Consider the following 6000-nt stretch of genomic DNA (forward strand, 5'->3'; position numbering starts at 1 on the left):
TCAATTTTTGTTATCATCCATGCCCAGTCTGCAATGCAGTACCCATTTGTCTTGAGTCTGAATCCCAAGTATTTCAGACCATCCTCTAGCTCCTGTCTTTCAAAGCCGAAGTGTTGGGAGGTGAATCTTTGTTTATTTGGGAGGTAGGAACTGAAAATGATTGTTTATTTGACAAGGTTTGACTCCATTCTTGTAGCTTTACAAAAGAGATATAAGATTGCCTTGAAACTAGAGGTATCCCTATAGGATCCATTTAGAAAAATTAGAATATCATCAACAAAGAGAAGGTGAGAAATGATGGCCCTGTCATCGATTTCCACTCCTCCCAGTGTGCCATCGATCCTTGCTGATTTTATGAGTTTGTTGAGTCCTTCCATTATTAGTAGGAAAAGCATTGGGGAGAGAGGGCAGCCTTGTCTGAGGCCTCTTTTAGCGTGGAAGAAAATGGAAGCTGCCTCGTTGATCAGGACATTGAAGGAAACAAAAGTGAAGTAGCTCCCCATCCACTTGATGAATTGGTGAGGGAAACCAATGTGTGTGAGCATGCGCTGAAGATAAGTCCAACTGACTTTGTCGGAAGCCTTGGATAAGTTGATTTTGAGGATGGCCGCTTTTTTTGATGAGGCTTTTATGGAATGAAGCATTTCCTAGGCAGTGCTTATAGCGTCTTGAATGTGGCAGTGCTTGAGAAAGGCAAATTGTTCCTTTGAGATCATCCTGGAGAGGATTGGTTTAATGCAGAGTGCAATTATCTTGGAGGTAATCTTGTAGATGCAGTTGCATAAGGAGATGGGTCTGAAGTCATCAAAGGATTGAGGTTTATCCACCTTGGGAATGAGGGTTATGAAGGTGGAGTTGAAGGCTTCAGACATAGTTCCTGAGGTTCTGCAATCTTCGGCAGCCAGAAGGAGGTCCTGGCCGATGAGCTCTAGGAAAGTGATGTAGAATTCGATGGGCCAACCATCTGGCCTGGGGCTCTTATCTTTGCCCAGAATTTTAAGGGCAACCTCCAATTCCTCCAAGGTGATGGGCGAGTTCAAAATCTCCCTTTCTTCTTCCTCGACAAATCGAGGGACCGCTTCAACCACCCAGAGGATTTTCACTATATTTGCATCTCTTGGACTTTTGTAGATGTTCGAGAAGTGTCAAACCCCTAGATCCGCTAGTTGTGTGAAAGTGTTGGCTTCTCTCCCATGTTGGTCCTTTAGAGCCCAGATAGTGTTGACACCTCGCTTGCCTCTGGCGAATTGTTGAAAGAATTTTGTGTTTTCGTCGCCAACTTTTAACCAAATAGCTCTACTTTTTAGGCACCAAGTCTCTTCGGCTCGTCTCAGGAGTTTAATTTTTTCCTTCTCTAGATTGATAAGTCGATCCTTAGTGTGGAGAGTAGCATAGCTTGGCAACGCGAAGGATTCGAGTTGAGCTAGTTCTGCCTCAATCTTGACCAACTTCTCCTCTTCTTTTTGTTTTTTGGTCTTCACCCAAGCTATTGTTTTCCTTTTGAGACAATTTAGGTTGTTTGTAATGAATGATGCAGGAGACAGCTCAACTTCCCTGCTATAATGGGTTCAATTTTCTTTAACCAAGTCCTGAAAACCATCCTCCTCAATCTAGGCAGCATTGAATTTGAAGGGGGATCTTGGCTTCCTAGCTGCACCTTCAATTTCCAGGAAAATCAGGGAGTGGTCTGAACAACCCCCAGAATCGACCCAACCCTGATTCGGCCAAGACTGTTTAAGAGGGATACTTGATAAGGAAACGGTCTAGTTGATGGGGCAAGGGCGTTCTTCCTTGTTCTGCAGTTCCTCCAAGTGGGCATATTGTGAGCAGAGTCTATGCTTATGAGGTCATTGTCGTCCAATATTTTTTCGAAAAACCCTATTAGGACATCAGATTGAGCCTTGTTCCCCCATGATTCTGCAAGCCCCAGGGAGAAATTTAGATCTCCCCCAATAATTATGTTCTTTGACTGCATGAAGTCCGTCTATAAAAGGCTTTCCCAGAAAAACTCTCTGTGATGGCAGGGGTCGTATATGTTGTAGATTCTCAGAGTGATATGGGGTGAGTTTGAAGTAATGTCAGCTCCCAGGAAGCCCTGCTCTCCCCAGACATTTGTGATCTTGAATGAGGATTTTTTGAAGCCCAGGGCTAGTCCTCTCGAGTGACCTCTCGCATCCAGAAAGAAAAACTCCCAGTTGGGCAAAAAGGGTTTGAGTGTTTGTAGAACCAAGGGGTCATTGCCAAGAGTTTCTTGTAGCATTAGGAAATCCAAACTTTCAGCTAGACATAGTCTTTTCAACGTCAACTTTTTATCAGGGCTAGCTAAACCCCTACAGTTGAAAGAGAGGCCTTTCATAGGTTTTTTTATGGAACCAATTCACAAAAAGATAGAAAAGATAAATCAACACCTTAGAAATAAGCCTCTTCGAGGGGGCAACCTCCTTTACATTACACAAATGAACAATTTTTAGATGATACAAATGACAAGACCTCCTTTCTATATATAGGAGTCTAAGGGGTCATAATATAATCAAAGCCGACATAAGAATAATAATGTAAGGGCAAAATAATAACAATAGTGGGCTTCTATGGGGCACAATAATAAAAGTATGGGGACTACATGGGTACAACAATATAATGAGGGGGTTGTACTAATAACAATAAGGAGTTTTACACTAGTGGTATAGGGGCCTAACATGCACCTCTCCTTCAAAAAGTGTTGTCCTCAACACTTGAGTAGTTCCTGATGCTTTTGTATAAAATTCTTTTCCTCCCATGTGAAATCTCCAGTGGGTAGGTTCTTTCACTTAATGAGATACTCTGAAATTGATCGATTTCATAGCTGTCGGGTTCTTGTTTCTGTGACTGCTCCAGTTTCCAATATGATTTTTCCTTCCTCTTCTAGAAATATTGTTTGATTTGAGATCTTCTGCAACTTTTGATTGAGTGGCCACACTTCTTCGTCCTTCTTCTATTCATCCCTTGCTTTGTTTATCCAATATGAATGGATAATAGAATTAGCACAAAACAATGCTTCCACATTCTCATCCTTTCTTGAAAGTGCATCTGCAACAAAATTTTGCTTCCATTTTCCGTAAGATGATGTTAAAGTCATAACCCAACATATTTGTGACCCATTTTTTCTGTTCTTCTAAAGATAATATTTGTTCTAAAAAGTATTTAAGACTATCATGATCCATTTTTACCTTGAAGTGTCTTCCCATTGGGTAAGGTCACCATTTTTTAAGTGAATGTAGTATTGCAAACTTTTCTTTTTCATAAATATCTTGCTTGAGATGTAGTCGTAAAAATATCCAGTCACCTACATCAAAACTTTTTTCACTGCGATGCTGATCTACCTGTTGTTTCATTCGATTTTGCACCAAAGTGGAATTATCCTTCAAAAGTTGGGAACTTGTTTTGATGCTCAATGTGATCTTTCACTGCTTGAACCTTTTTATTTTTGATATGTCTTTCTATCTTGAGAGTTTGAGGAGTGGAAATTTCTTTCAATGCTTTACAAGATATGGTTAGATTCATTTCTTGATGCTCGATGTGATCTTTCACTTCTTGAACATTTTTCTTCTTGATATGTCCTTCTATCTTGATAGTTTGAGGAGTGGTAATTCTGGCCAATGCATTACAAGATATGGTTGGATTCATTTTTTTTTCTCGATGTGATCTTTCACTTCCTGAACGTTTTTCTTCTTGATATGTCCTTCTATCTTGAGAGTTTGAGGAGTGGTAATTCTTGCCAATGCTTTACAAGATATGGTCGGATTCATTTCTTCCTTCTCTGGGTTGGTTCCTGGTGTATATCATCTCCTTTTGATGTTTCTTGATCATTTTCTTCCTCCTCTTCATAATCAATGTAAAATAATTTCTTTTCAACGCACTTATGACCTTTAGTGCATTTGATATCACAATTGTAACAAAACCATTTTTCTCTTTTTTTCTTCCAATTGTTGTGGTGTAAACCTTGTAGGTTGTGGAAGGCTAGGAGAAAAAACACTTCCATAATTATAGTCATGAGTGGTGGGATTCCTTGTTGCCTTAATTTTACTTTCAATTTTTCTTACCCACCTGAATGCCTTCTCCAATGAATCAGGTTCCCAAAGACGAACCTCATTTTGAAAATTATCCTTTAAAGTATATATGAAGACATCAATCCTTTGCTTGTTTGGAATATCATTTACCCTTATATTCAAGTTTTGGAAGTCCTCAATGTGCTCTGCCATTGAACACTTTTGTTTGAGATTTATCAATTGGCTAAAGAAGGTGTTTCTCTTTGTATCTTCATAATGTGCTATCATTTCTTTTGTGAAAATTGACCACGTAACAAGTGGTTTACGAAAACAAAGACCTTTATACCATAAAAATTGATCTGGTTCTAAATATGAAAATGAAATACATACCTTTTGTAACAGTGGTACGCCATGTATATCAAAATATTTCTCCATTTGTAGTATCCAATTTACTGGATCCTTGCCATCAAACTTCCTCATCTCGCTTTTTCTTGATTTTAGGAGCTCGATATTGAAACAAGTGTAATCTTTTAATTTCATTCTTTAAGTTCTGAAATTTTGGCTTATAATAGCCCTTTGAGTCCTCTTTTTAACCTCGAAAGTCTGATCAAGATTGGATTCTGTAAAGAAGCATTATGTTAAATCTCCCACGATGACCTGATTATAGATTGGTTCATTAGAGCGAACTTGTACGAAGTGCCAAGTGTCACTATTTCAACCTTAGGACCTGAAACTGACACATAGAAAACTATAGTTCGTCTTATTTCTGTAACTTCTTACGAAAATTAAATTTGATGCTCAGAGCGAAAATTATGATGATTTTATCAAGGTGACCCGTTTTAGATGAAATTTTGGAGCTTGCAAAAACCCTAAATTCCTCAGATTATATCTCTGAAAATATAGCGATACAAAATCTGAAATTCGAGCGCGAGGTTCAGACCAATTCCTTCTCAAATAGTTTTTTTTTTTGCTTCTGAAACTTTGTAGGGAAAATATATAGCGAAAATGCCACGATGACCTATTTGGAGTAGCGAAACCCTAGAATCCACAACTCTGATACCAAATGTTATGAAACCAACTCACAAAAAGATAGAAAAGATAGATTAACGCCTTAGAAATAAGCCTCTTCGAGGGGGAAACCTCCTTTACATTACACAAATGAACAATTTTAGATGATACAAATGACAATACCTCCTTTCTATATATAGGAGTCTAAGGGGTCATAATATAATCAGAGCAACATAACAATAATAATGTAAGGGCACAATAATAACAATAGTGCGCTTCTATGGGGCACAATAACAAAAGTATGGGGACTACATGGGTACAACAATATAATGAGGGGGTTGTACTAATAACAATAGAGGGTTACGCTAGTAGTATAGGGGCCTAACAGGTTCACGGAGGCAGGGTTCCCCTTTGCTCTAAGGACTTGATCTATGGGTGTTTGAATACCAGAGACCACCTCCAGGCTGGCTCTTTTGATAGCTTTGGAGATACGCGATTGCCTTCCTGGAGGAACTTTGGGGGGGAGAGGTGGGATTGGGTCCTCCTCCAATCCAAAGGCATGGAGGGGGGTAGGGATGGAGCGCAGGTTGTAGCGGTGGGAGGATCCGGATGTCATGTCCCTAGGGGCACACTTGGCTGGGTGAGATGGCTGGTAGTGCAGGGGGTGTTTAGGATGGGGATGGGAGCAAAGACCATCGGGCAGCTGGCTTGGCTAAACTTGGGTAGGGGGAGACTATATTCAAATTTACATGTAAAGAATTAGAAACAGAATTTATACATTCAGTGGGAGTATGAGTGTTAGAGGGAGAGGAGATACCCGTGAAGCCCGTGCCTTCTCTGGAACGTGCCTTGGTGATCGGCGCCTCTGGGTTCTAGTTTGCCATCCTCGGTTGGGCTGGTGAAGCTGGGGGCTGCCTGTCCGATCCTTTCGGCTGTCTAGATTGTAGGTTTGTAATCTCTGCCATTC

The sequence above is a fragment of the Pinus tabuliformis genome, chromosome J (genome assembly GCF_031772625.1).
Source record: "Pinus tabuliformis cultivar Carrire ecotype Pingquan chromosome J, CPIR1, whole genome shotgun sequence".
Taxonomy (NCBI): domain Eukaryota; kingdom Viridiplantae; phylum Streptophyta; class Pinopsida; order Pinales; family Pinaceae; genus Pinus; species Pinus tabuliformis.